Below are 13,143 nucleotides of genomic sequence, written 5' to 3' on the forward strand. Positions count from 1 at the left end.
GGGGCCTTGCAGTTTGCTCCTACTGGTCCCTGAAGCTGTGTGCCAGTTATGGGGATAGTGAGCCTGCTCCAGAGGGTGCATCCAGAGAGGCCAACTCGCTAAGCTGAGATGAATTCAGTTCCTGGACAACAGCCTAGACAGTAAGCAGATACTGGGCATTTCCACCTCTGTCTCTTTCACTGAATTTATAGCCCAGTTCCAAATATATTGCTTTCAGTCTTTCACTCCTTGCCATAATTCTGAAGGAGTTCAGGCAGACAAGATGTCATTTCTGGGGCCTTGAGAATCCAATGCCCTGTCTCTCTCTCTCTCTCTCTCTCTCTTTTTTTTTTTTTTTTGGTCAGTCAGAAGGTAGAGAGATGAATTCTTAGGTAGGAGAGGGCGGTCACATGCACTCTTTGTGGAGGTTTTCAGGTACATTATTTGGTAAGAAGAAGGTTGTCAGCCTAGAAGGGTGTAACCAGATTTCATCTCCGAAGTGTGATAATTAACCAACCTCTCTTTAATTTTTTAAAAACAGGATATTGTTGCTCAGGTGTGTTACATTTGTGGTCTTATTGGGTGTTCTTCCTAACATCAGTACTGGCACAAGCCATAGAAATAATGGTCAAGCCTCCTTCCTGTCTCTGGTTGGACTGTAGGCTACGTAAGCCATTTGATGGCCTAAAAATTCACTAAAGATGCAGTCCAGGCAATGGAATTGCAAAATGTACTTTTCCTAAAAATAATCCCTGTTCATCACACAAAAGTTTCAGAGGAAATTGTATTTAAGGCTGTGCATAGAACCTTCATCTTCGTGGGGCCTCTCTTGATTTCTTTCAATAGTCAGTTCCTCAGCGGTCTTTCACTTCCCATTAGAAAGTGCTGACATTACTTCTAATCTTTTGCAAACTTACTACTCTACGTGACTTCTGTAGAGCTCCTTATTTTTTCTTCCTGTTATTTTGATTTTTGAGCATTTACAAGGTGTTAGGTGTCAACACCAATTAATCCCAACTATAGGCCTTTAGTCTTCTCATGGGGGGCTCCAAGATCTTTACAGCCATGAACAGAGAGCTCTGTGGTTTGTCAAAATTTCAATCAGTAATTAAGAGGTTCTTTTCCACTCTATTTTCTATTATGGCTTTTCTCCTTCTTGCTCTACTACAGATGGGAGCACAAGACTTTGGGGAATGAAAGATGACTCTTTTGCTTCAAAACTTGGGGGCTCTTGCTTTCAAGAAAGACCAGAAAAACGTAGTGTTATTCTCATAAAACTCTCTGCCTTTCCCAAATCCTCCTTATGATTAAGAGTAAATTTCTCCAAGCCGTATCTTACCTTTTTCTTCTTTTCTCCATTCCATTCTTAAATGTCAGGATTTACATTTCAAATTCTACTGTAAATGAGGTTATTATTTTAGTTCTAGTTTATTTACCTTCTTACCCACCTCCAAAAGAATAGGCTCAGAGAGTAGGTCTTGGTACCTCTTCTTTCCCTGGACTCTTTACCACAGTCCTCCATAGCTTGTAGGCCAGGGGCAAATGTCAAATATAGATGTGTTGGGGCTATCTGGGTACCTCTAACTCCCTTTCACCCAGACCCAAAAATCTCAGAAAGCCAGTGATGAAAGATCGTGATGGTTTATTTTGTATCACCTTGATTGGGCTGTGGGGTTCCCAGGTATTTGGTCAAATATTATTCAGGTGTGCCTGTGAGGGTGTTTATAGATGAGACTAATGTTTAAATTGGTAAACGGAGACAAGATGATTGCCCTCCCTAATGTGAGATCTTTTCAATCAGTTGAAGACCTAAATAGAGCAAAAAGGCTGACCCTCTTTCCAATAAGAAGGAACTTTTCCTACCTGATTGCCTTCAACCTGGGACATTGGTTTTTCTCTGCCTGTGTTTGAACTGTAACACTGGCTCCCTTGGTTTCAAGCCTGTCAGTATTCAAACTGGAATTATACATTCCAGTGTATAGTTACCTGACTACTTCTCAGCCTCCATAATAAGGTAAACCAATTCTTTATAATCTCTTTCTCTCCCAATCTCTCTCTCAATCTCCTGCCCCCCATTTCGCTCTCATCCTGTTGGTTATATTTGTTTGAAGAGCACTGACCAGTACACAGATGTAGTGATTTTATGCCTGGATATAACAAAATTTCTTGACGTTCAAAGGGAAAATCTTGATTTCTAGATTTTCATGGCAAGTACCGTTAGGAGACTTTGTCTCTTAGTGTGTAGAATTTAAATCGTGTGTTTTCATGTATAGACTTGGATTCAAGACCAGTTTCTAGTCTCATCTCTGCCACCAAGCAGTTGTGTGATTAAGGACAAGTGACATCTCTCTGGGTTCCATTTTCTCAACCCCTGTATGAAGGAATTACAGCATATTTTTCCTACTGTCTCTTTCACCTCTAAAATTCTGTGGTTTTTGAAACTAGGGTAATTAATACTAATTCAGATGATCTTTATAAATTGAAAACTGAGAGGGGTTTGAAGAGGATAAAGGGAAGGACAGGGTATCTAGGAATCTGGGGAGACATCTGCTATCTTACCTTTTCAAGTATTCTCTTTATTGCTCCTCTCATCTACTCTGAATTCATTACCATCTGGATCAATTAGAATTTGGGCTTGAAGCGTCAGGTAACTGGAAATGCTAATACAGTTTGGCTTAAACACCTACAAAAGTTATTATCCTTCACAGCAGTAAGTTCAGAGGCAGGATGGGCTCCAGACACAGTGCAGTTAAGGCTCTGGTTTCACTTCCTTGTGGCGTCCTGGTTCTTCCTTCTCTGTGTTGATTTATGTGGCAAGATGGCTACAGTAGTTTTTTGGGGGCCGTAGACATGAGGCAACTTTTCTCAAGAGCCCTCAACAGATTTTCCCTTGTATCTCATTGGCTAGAATTGGCCACGTCCTCTTCTGAATCAGCTACTGACATGGGGAATGAAGTTATTATGTTAGGCTAGACAAGAGGTTGGCAAACTATAGCTTGTGGGTTACATCCAGCCTGTGACCTATTTTTATACAGCCCAAGATCTAAAAAAGGTTTTGTACATTTTTAAAGGGTTACAAAAAAAAAAAAAAAAAGACAAAAGCAAAGAAGAACATGTGACAGGGACTTATATAGCTGAAAAACCCTAAAATATTTACTATCCAGCCCTTTAAAGTGAAAGTTTCCTAACCCCTAGCTTAGATGAATTAGGATTTACACCTAGAGCTGAGAATGGGGTCAACTGTTCTCTGAGTTGCATGAGAGGGAGGTGGGATATCTAAACAAAATTGAGTCCCGTTAGAAGAAGGGAGAAATGGATGTTGGTTGTGTGGGCAGCCAACTGGGTCTGCAAACACTACCTCTTCTCAGCCTCTCCACTTCTCTCAGATGTGGGAGTTTGGTCTACATTGCCAAACCGAAACACTGGCAATGATCTGTCAAACAGAAAATCTGAAGATACCCTTTCTTCCCAGATGGGAAGTATTTTCTGTCCTGAATGTTCTGCTTTCTCTGTTTTTAAACAGATTTTCATGTAATGGTCAGCTCTTGCTTTTCCTGGTGGAGATCTTGAACAGACTATTTTCAGAGCATAGACACAGATGCATCCTCTCAGGCACGCACTGGCTCACACCTATAAACACACTGACACACGGACATACAAAAAGATACCCACCCTGAGTTACTCAGAGGACATTCAACGAACATTTAAGAAATTAAACTTGGGCATAATTCTCAGGGCTTTTAAAGGGAAAGGTTAGCTACAGTTCCTGGCTCGGTTTTGGGTAAGTGCAGGTTGTATTAGGACTAACTGCACCTGCAATTAAGTGATACTATTTCTTTTCTTTTTTTCTAAGAGATTTATTTATATATTTGAGAGAGTGAGGACGAGGTGGGGGGGCAGGGTTGGCTAGCTGAAGGAGAGGAGAGAGAGAATCTCAAACAGAGTCTCCAGTGAGCTCAAAGACTGACACTGGGCTCGATTTCATGACCCCATCCAAAACCAAGAGTCAGAAGCTCAACTGACTGAGTCACACAGGTGCCTCTAACTGATAATATTTTTAATTAGACCCATGTGCTCTTTTCTGAGTGCCCCAATATCCCACTGAGTGTAATGGTTGTTAAATATCCCTAGAAGCAAAGAAGACCCTGTAAACACCCTTTGAGATTGCTGGTCTTTGAGCATTGTTTATGATCCTAACAGAGCTTGTATTGGGGATTGGAATTCACAGACATGAAGAGCTGAATACTAATAAGCATTCATTTTCTTTAAGCCTGTTATTGACTTTGGCATATTATTCCATATTCTGCAGTTCTATAAATTCTTAAAACCAACTGAGGACACTGTCATCACAGCCTCTGCATAGCCGGCCAAGAATAGTGAGAATGAAACACAGCCTGGCTGTACCACCAGAAATTCATAGTTGAAATTTATTCTGCATATACTCTGTATGCTGAGCAAGGACATGGTTTTCCTTGCCCTCTACTAAGACTTTCAAGGGGAAAGTAAATAGCAAAGCACTGTAAAGGGATTATTTATAAAGTAAAGCACCTTCCAGTTATTTATTCATTCATTCCACAATGGCACTGATATATGGCAGATCCAGTTCTAGGCTCTGTTGATGCAGCAGGAAAGAAACACGGAAGGATTCCTATCCTCATAGGGTTTATACTTTAGTATTCTTGAAGTAAAATTTGGGAGTTCCAGTATCTATATGGTATTTAAAACACGAGACTGGATATGATCACTAAGGAGTGAAAATAGACAGAAAAGAGATTTTCAGTGACTGGGGCCCACTAAGAACACATGATAGGACAGATAAATAAGGCACCGAGAAAGAGCAGTTTGTGGGACAGAGAAAATCCCAGAGAGAGAAGCTTGTGGGATTTAGAAAATCCCAGAGAGTGAGCTATTATGTGAACGAAGTGGAATGTTTCAAAGAGGAGAAAAGACACAGATGCATCAGATGCTGACAGGTTCAGCACAATGAGGGTTGAGAATTAACCATAGCATTTCATTACATGGAGGTCATTGTTGATCTTGGTAAAAGCAATTTTGGTGGAATGGTGGGGAGAAGTGTGTTTAAGAAAGAGTTGAAAAGAGAAGTAAATGGCCAGGGTGAGGGTGTAGGGGGAAAGCCGTATAAAAGCAATGTTCTAGAAAGGATATTATTTATCTAGTCTTTTTATTCTTTTTTTTTTCTGATATCAAACTCATTACTATAATTGAAAGCGGTCAGCTGTTAGATAAAAATATTAGGCTCCAACAATTCTCAAAGTTTGTTTTTTAACTTGGAATTTTAGGCAAGGACCGTATTAAGTTAGGGTACTAATTTGGCTGCTATAATAGCTTGAAGGATCTGAGATTGCTTAACTCGGAGTCTTAATATCATTCCTCAGAGATAGAAAAGTTGTAATGCAGAGGGCATGGACCTTAAATATTTATGGCATCAAAATAGGAAGAATTGGGTTAAAATTGTTGATCACATGGTTGAGCAATATGAAGGAATTCATGAAATAGGGCTATTATTAACCTTGGAACAGCCTACCAAGATTCAGCTTGGAGTTTTCTTTGTCCCTCTGGAACACTGACCATATGAGTTCAGATCTGTCCAAGTCTCAGACACTGAAATCAGGCCTGGTAACCCATAGAGAATCATTCCAGCTATTTGATTACAAAACACTCTGATGACCTACATAGAATTCCTGTATGATTTTTACATTATAAAATGTATGACTTTCCATCATAAAGAATTTTCAAGTTCTTTAAGAAAGGTCTACAAATCAGGACTGATCCATGGGCAATTATCGAACACAATATCAAAAACTAATGATGTACTATATTTGGCTAATTGAACATAATCATAAAAAAAAGAAATATGCTTTGACCAATGAAGTGACAAAAAACCAGACCAAACAAAGAAGCACTCATAGTTTGAACTACCTCATTTTTAATGTTCTACTGACTTCTGTTATTTCATGATTATCTTGTTCATGAACCAGCAGGCAGGCCAACAAATTTTTAGAGAGCCTGGAGTGTTCTTTTTCCTTGTCTTCAGTGTAGTGAATTAATTATTGCTATCTAAAAATTTTCTTTTAAAGATTTTATTTATTTATTTGAGAGAGAGCGAGAGAATGAGTGGTGGGGAGGAACAGAGGGAGAAAGGAAAGAAGCAGACTCCCTGCTGAATAGAAAGCCAGAAGATGTGAGGCTTGATCCCAGAACCTGCAGATCAGCCAAAGAAGGCAGACCCTTAACTGCTTGAGCCACCCAGATGCCCCTGAAAAATTATGCGTATGTTCAACATTGGACTTAGAATCACAACACTGTTTCTCTTGCTCTGAATGCCTCTCTGTTTTGCATTTTTTTGTAGCTAAAAACCTGTTCTTCAACTCTCTATGCATGCAAAGAAAGGAATGAAGGCCCACAGAGGTTAACCATCTTGTTAAAGTAAGGCAAATTAAGTTTAGAAGCCAGATTTCCCGATTCCTAGCTTATTGTTTTTTTCTACAACATCAAATGGTCTTCCTCAGGACTTTATTTTGAAAAGTAGACTGTAAAGAGGAAGATTTGAGCAGGGTGAGAGAAATTATGGCCCACTTCTGACAGGCTTTTCATTTTTGATGGATGCTATGATTTAGTTTGCAGAAAGGGAGCTCTGGCACTGTACATTTCAGCAAATGGTGTTATTTGATCAAACTTGCCTGTGTTCACAGATCTGTGGAGTGTTGGAGCCTGGGGGACTTCTGAAGTTATCCAGTCTAGGAGCTTCCAAATGATTCAAAGCTGTAGAATTCTTTCTTCAAATAAGGCCATCCATAAAAGCACACCATAAGAAGCAGTTCCAACTGAATCTCCTCTCACCGAGGTAGGAGCAGGAGTTGGAATCTGTCTCCTGGTAGCCCTTACAGCATGTGGTCTGTGGCGAACAGTTTCAAGACCAAAGTCCCATTTTGGGCCCTTGTGTTGCCTCTGAGGAACTTGAAGACATGCCTTTGCTCTCTTAAGTTATATCCTCAAGTAAATTCTTAAAAAAAAAAAAAGATTTATTTATTTATTTGAAGGAGAGAAGTGGGGGAGGGGCAGAAGGAAAGAAAGGGGCAAAAAGCCCAAGCAGACTCTCTGCTGAACATGGGGCCTGACACAGAGCTCAAACTCATGACCCTGAGATCATGACCTGAGCCAAAATCAAGAGTTGGATGCTTAACTGACTGAGCCACCCAGGCGCCTTTATCCTCAAGTAAACTCCTTTTTTTTTTTTTTTTGAAAAATTTTATTTAGTAGGGAGAAAGAGTGTGCATGTGTGCAAGCAGAAGGGGGGTAGGCAGAGGGAGAGGGAGAAGAGGCCCTGCTGAGCAGAGAATATGGAAGCCTGGCTGGATGCCAGGACCCTGAGATCATGACATGTGCTGAAAGTAGATGCTTAACTAACTGAGCTATCCAGGTGCCCCTCCTCAAGTAAAATCTAAAGAAAGGTTATGAAAAGTAAAAATTTGATCCCTTTCAAGTCTGAAAATGTTTTTATTTTGCCCTCACATTTGATTAAGGATATGTGAGTTGAAAATAATTTTGCTTCAGAACTTTAAAGGTATGTCTTCATTGGCACAGGAGTCTGATGCCCTCTGATTTTCTCATTTCTTATGTGGGGAATATATTTGTTCCTTCTCTCTAAACAATTAGAATCTGATTTTAATTTTTAAATTTTCTTTCACTATACTTATAATTATTTGTATTATGTGTAGCACACACACGTGTATGTAGATGCATGAATATATGCATTCTTTATCACCCTTAACATGTTAATGTTCCATTAGTCCTTACTTCTTGGATCTTAGTTCACCTAGATGTTTCTGCAGAGAAATGATTCACTTCCATAGCAGCTGGTGTTGTTAATCCCTCCCTTACATCTAGAGATGAGAGATCCCTGCTGTTGCTGTCCTAGAACCCACTTTAAAAAGCCACATGGATATAAGTCAAGCAGAGAGAGTCAATTATCATATGGTTTCACTTATTTGTGGAGCATAAGAAATAACATGGAGGGCATGGGGAGATGGAGAGGAGAAGGGAGTTGACGGAAATTGGAGGGGGAGATGAACCATGAGAGACTATGGACTCTGAAAAACAATCTGGGGGTTTTGAAGGGGAGGAGGGTGGGAGGTTGGGGGGAGCCTGGTGGTGGGTATTATGGAGGGCAGTATTGCATGGAGCACTGGGTGTGATGCATAAACAATGAAATCTGTTACACTGAAAATAAAAAAAAAAAGCTACCTGGAGTTTTAAATAATCAATATGTCCAGAGGTATAGGAAGGGCAGATACTATGAAAACAGGAACTATATAGAGCTGATTCTGAAGCTAGATTCTTACCAAGGACAATTCTTTGTATTCCCATGTGGTTATGATGATTAATTTTATGTGCCAATTCGACTGGAGCACAGGGTGTGGCCATTTGGACAAACATTATTCCGAGTGTGTCTGTGAAGGTGTTTGGGGTGAGTTAACATTTAAATTATTAAACTAGGTAAAGCAGATTGCCCTCCCTGACGTGAGACTTATTTAGTCAGTTGACTTGAGTAGAACAAAAGGGCTGACCTTTCCCTGGGTAAGAGAGAATTCCTCCTGCCTGAGTGCTTTTGAACTAAGACATCTGCTTCTTCCTAACTTCAGACTTGAATGGAAGCATCAGTTCTTCTGAGTGAAGAAGACCTGCTGGCCTGCAGAGGAGATTTACATCATCAGCCCTCCAGGTTCTCAGGTCTTCGGACTTGGCTAAAGCTACATCATCAGCCCTCCTGGTTCTCAGGTCTTTGGACTTGGCTAAAGCTGCACCATCAGCTCTCCTGGGTCTCCAGCTTGTTGGCTCTATATCTTGGGGCCTGTCAACCTTTATAGTTGAATGAGCTAATCTCATATAATATATATGTACATATATTATACACACACACACACACACACACACACACACACACCTTGTTGGTTCTGGTTTTTTTGGAGAACACTGGCCAACACACTGAGGTCCAAATTGACACTTATCTGTATGTTTTAACATTTATTTTGTCTCATTGACCAGATTTCTATTAATTAGTGCCTCATGTAGTTTATCAAGCACTGTTCTTTAAAAAGTAAAGAAAGAAACTTCCAGTTTCTGGTCTGGCAAATAAGGAACATAGAAGTTGCCATTCCATTATAACAGCAAGCAAAAAGCTGAACAAACTAAAAAGTCAAAAGCCCTTCTTATATCTTTCAAAGAGCTGAGGTCAGAGGGTCAACTGCTGTGCCTAACGTTGGAGACGCAGGCAGATACAGATAATCATGACTAACCAGAACAGAAGCACCCAACCGGAAACCTCTGTGGGAACCAGTGCTAGGGTAGGAAAACCTGAACTACAGTTGATGAATTGCTGGCGGTTCAGTGCGGACAACTGTGAGAGTTAAAAACTCCAGGGAGATCCAGTCATGGGTGGGGAGAGTCCCGTACACTTTTTTGAGTTTCACCTCCAGGAATTCCACCAGGTCTCACAGTGAATCTTGGAGAAAAATCTTCTCTTATTGCTGGCACAGGGAGGAAGGAAAGAAGGAGAAAAGAAGTGAAAAGCATTGGAGAAGTTCATAGTGCAAAGGAACACATTACCATTTACATTAACAGCTCCTGAAATGAAATACCTAGGTATAAATCTCATAAAATACATTTAAGATCTATGTGAAAAAAATACTAGAGTTCTGATGAACAAAGTCAAAGTAGTACTAAATAAATGAAGAGTGAATTCCATACTCATTGCTAGGAGGACACGATATTGTCAAGATACCAGTTCCTCCTAACTTGATCTATAGATTCAATGATATCCCAAGGAATAGCTCAAAAAATTATTTTGTGAATATGGAAAAACTGGTTTTAGAGTTTACATGGAGAGAAAAGATGTAAAATAGCCAACTCAATATTGAAGGAGAAGAATAAAGTTGGAGGACTGACAATACCTGTTTTAGGACTTATTATAAAGGTACAATAATGATTGCTGAAAGAATAAAGAAATGGATCATAGGGAGGGAAAGAATGAAGCAAGATGGTTTCGGTGGGGGACAAACTATAAGAGACTCTTAATCTCAGGAAACAAACTGAGGGTTGCTGGGGGGTTGGGGAGGATAGGGTTGCTGGGTGATGGACATTGGGGAGGGTATGTGTTACGATGAGTGCTGTGAATTGTGTAACACTGATGATTCACAGACCTGTACCCCTGAAGCAAATAATACATTATATGTTAATAATAATAATAAAGAAAAGAATAAAGAAACAGATCGTGGAAACAAAATAGAGAGCCCAGAAGTAGACTCACATAAATATAGTCAAATGGTTTTGGGCAAAGGAGCAAAGGCAATACAGTGGAACAGAGATAATTTCTTCTACAAATTATGTTGAAACAACTGGGCATCCATATGAAAAATAGTCAATCTTGAAACAGATAACTCAAAATGGAAAACAGACCTAAATGTTAAACCTAAACCCGTAAGACTCCCAAAAGATAACATAGGAGAAAAACCTACATGATCTTGGGTGTGACAATAACTTTTTAGATATACATCAAAGGCATGATCCCTGAAAGAAATAACTGATAATATAGACTTCATTAAAATTTAAAATGTCTGCTCTGTGAAAGAGAAAATCAAGGAATTGAGAAGACAAGTCACAAACTGGGAGAGAATATTTGCAAAAGACACATCAAATAAAGAACTGTTACCCAAGATATGCAAAGAATTCTTAAAACTCAACAATAAGAAAAGCAACCTGATTTAAAAAGTGGGAAAAGACCTGGACAGCAACCTTACCAAAGAAAACACACAGATGGCAACATATGAAAAGATACTCCACACCATAGGTCATCAGGGAATTGCAAACTAAGACAACAATGAGATCCCACTACACACCTATTAGAATGGCCCAAACTGGAACACTGACAACACGAAATGCTGGCAAAGATGTGAGGCAACTCTCACTCATTGCTGATGGGAATGCAGAATGGTACAGCCACTTTGGAAGATAGTTTGACATTTTCTTACAAAACTAAACATACTCCTACCATATAGACCAGCAACTGGGCTCCTTGGTATTTACCCAAATGAACTGAAAACTTAGGTCCACACAAAAACCTTCCCATAGATATTTATAGCAGTTTTATTTATGCTTGCCAGAACATGAGAGCAACCAAGATGTCATTCAGTAGATGAATGGATAAACTAGTACATCCAAATAATGGAATATTATTCAGTGTTAAAAAGAAATGAATTATCAAGCCATGAAAAGACATGAAGGATGGGGCGCCTGGGTGGCTCAGTGGGTTAAAGTCCCCTGCCTTTGGCTCAGGTCATGATCTCAGGTCCTGGGATCGAGCCCCATGTCGGGCTCTCTGCTCAGCAGGGAGCCTGCTTCCTCCTCTCTCTCTCTGCCTGCCTGCCTGCTTGTGATCTCTCTCTGTCAAATAAATAAATAACATCTTCAAAAAAAAAAAAAAAAGACATGAAGGAAACTTAAATGAATATTACAAAGTAAAAAAATCCCATCTGAAAGGGCTACATACTGCATGAAAACGGAAAACTGTGGAGACAATGAAAACTATGAAATTTGGGTAATAATGATATATCAATGTAGGTTCATTGACTGTAACAAATGTATCACTCTGTTGTGAGATTTTGATGGTAGGGGAAGTTGTACGTTCGTGGGGACATGGGGTCTATGAAAACTTTCTGTACTTTCCAGTCATTTCTGTTGTGAACTTAAAAACTTCTCTAAAACATAAGGTATATTAATAATAAAAATGTGTATGAAGAAATATATTTGGGATAATATGAGAATTTAGTGGTTATTCATAGTTTAGTGTGCATTAGTTAGGGGGGATGTCTTTTTTCTTCTATCAAGGGGAAAAGTGAGCTTTGATTATGAGTAGGGAAAGGAAGAAAATGATAAGGGCTTAGAGAAAGATAATAACATGGACGGGTAGAAATCAGTAGGTAGTAGAGGAATTAAAATGCACCAGTGTCCATTTTTTTTCAGCTTAAAATGCTATCTAGGTTTGGTTCTATGTTCTATGAAGTCATTGTTGCATTGATATACACAGGTTTATTTTTCTTTTATAACTCAATTATTTGCATGTGTAATTTTGTGTTTTCCTTTTCAAGGGTTTCACTCCTTAATTCCTTTTCTAGTTTTATTGCATTAACCAGAACTTCTGGAATAATGTTGAGTAACCAGAGTATGATAGCTGAATTCCTGAGTCTTGTTCCTGACTTTAACTTGAATATACCCAGGATTTTAATCTTAAATATAATGTTTGCTTTTGATTTCTGTTAATAATCCAAGATTAGAAAAATACATACATAACAGTAAAGTATACCAAGAACTTTTTAGAAATGGCTTTTGAATTTTGTCAAATATGAAACTATTTTATTTTTATTTATTATAACTTTTGCATAAATTTCTTAACTATACATATGCACATGCTTACACACATGCATAATTTTCATAGATGCATACGTGTGTAATGTCTGTACTTTTTACATTCTTACTACACTTTCTCCTATAACCTAGATGAACAGTTTAAGATGTATCCTTCTATTTTTTCCCCAAAATGATACAATTCATTACACATGTTCATTGCATGCACTCTTTTGGTTTTGACTTCTCTTATTCAACAATATTTCATGGAAATGCCTCCAAGTTAAACAGATGTTACATTTTAGTCTTGCCTCTGGTATTTATTAATTGCATGTCCTTGGGCAGGTTAAGTAACTTTTCTGGCACAGGTTTTCCCACCTAAACATGAGGATAATTATTCCTTTCTCTAAGGACTATTGTGAGAACCAAATGGTATCACACATATAGCACTAACATGAAACCTGGAAAATACTAGGTTCCAAACCAGGGCTACTTGATCTCAAGTCCAGCAGTGGGAGAGCCACCCCCTTTTGGCAGTCATGGCCTTTGGCCCAGGGATTTGTAACTCAGCAAATGCCTGAGTTACCTGAGCACCTGCTGTGGGGCCATGAGGGTACCCTGTCTGGCACTTGGGTTCAGAGCAACAGTTGGGATCCTCATGGTCTGGTTTTGAATCCATGTCCATCTCTTTGCAGTTATGTTCATTACTGTGGACAAACTGCTTAGTTTCTCTGTGTTCCATGT

At 39.2% G+C, this 13,143-nt stretch overlaps 1 protein-coding gene across 1 annotated transcript in view; it reads left to right on the plus strand.

Annotated features, from left to right (window-relative positions):
* Nucleotides 1-3,663: 3,663 nt before the first annotated feature.
* Nucleotides 3,664-13,143, plus strand: part of LOC111143804 (inducible T-cell costimulator) — a 57,408-nt gene continuing 47,928 nt past the window's right edge. The window contains exon 1 of the mRNA XM_022497700.1: nucleotides 3,664-3,760. The gene's annotated coding sequence lies outside the window, so the exon portion shown is untranslated. The remainder of the gene's footprint in view (nucleotides 3,761-13,143) is intronic.

This window comes from Enhydra lutris, unplaced genomic scaffold (genome assembly GCF_002288905.1).
Source record: "Enhydra lutris kenyoni isolate GAN:26980312 unplaced genomic scaffold, ASM228890v2 scaffoldscaffold1, whole genome shotgun sequence".
In the NCBI taxonomy this organism is placed as follows: domain Eukaryota; kingdom Metazoa; phylum Chordata; class Mammalia; order Carnivora; family Mustelidae; genus Enhydra; species Enhydra lutris.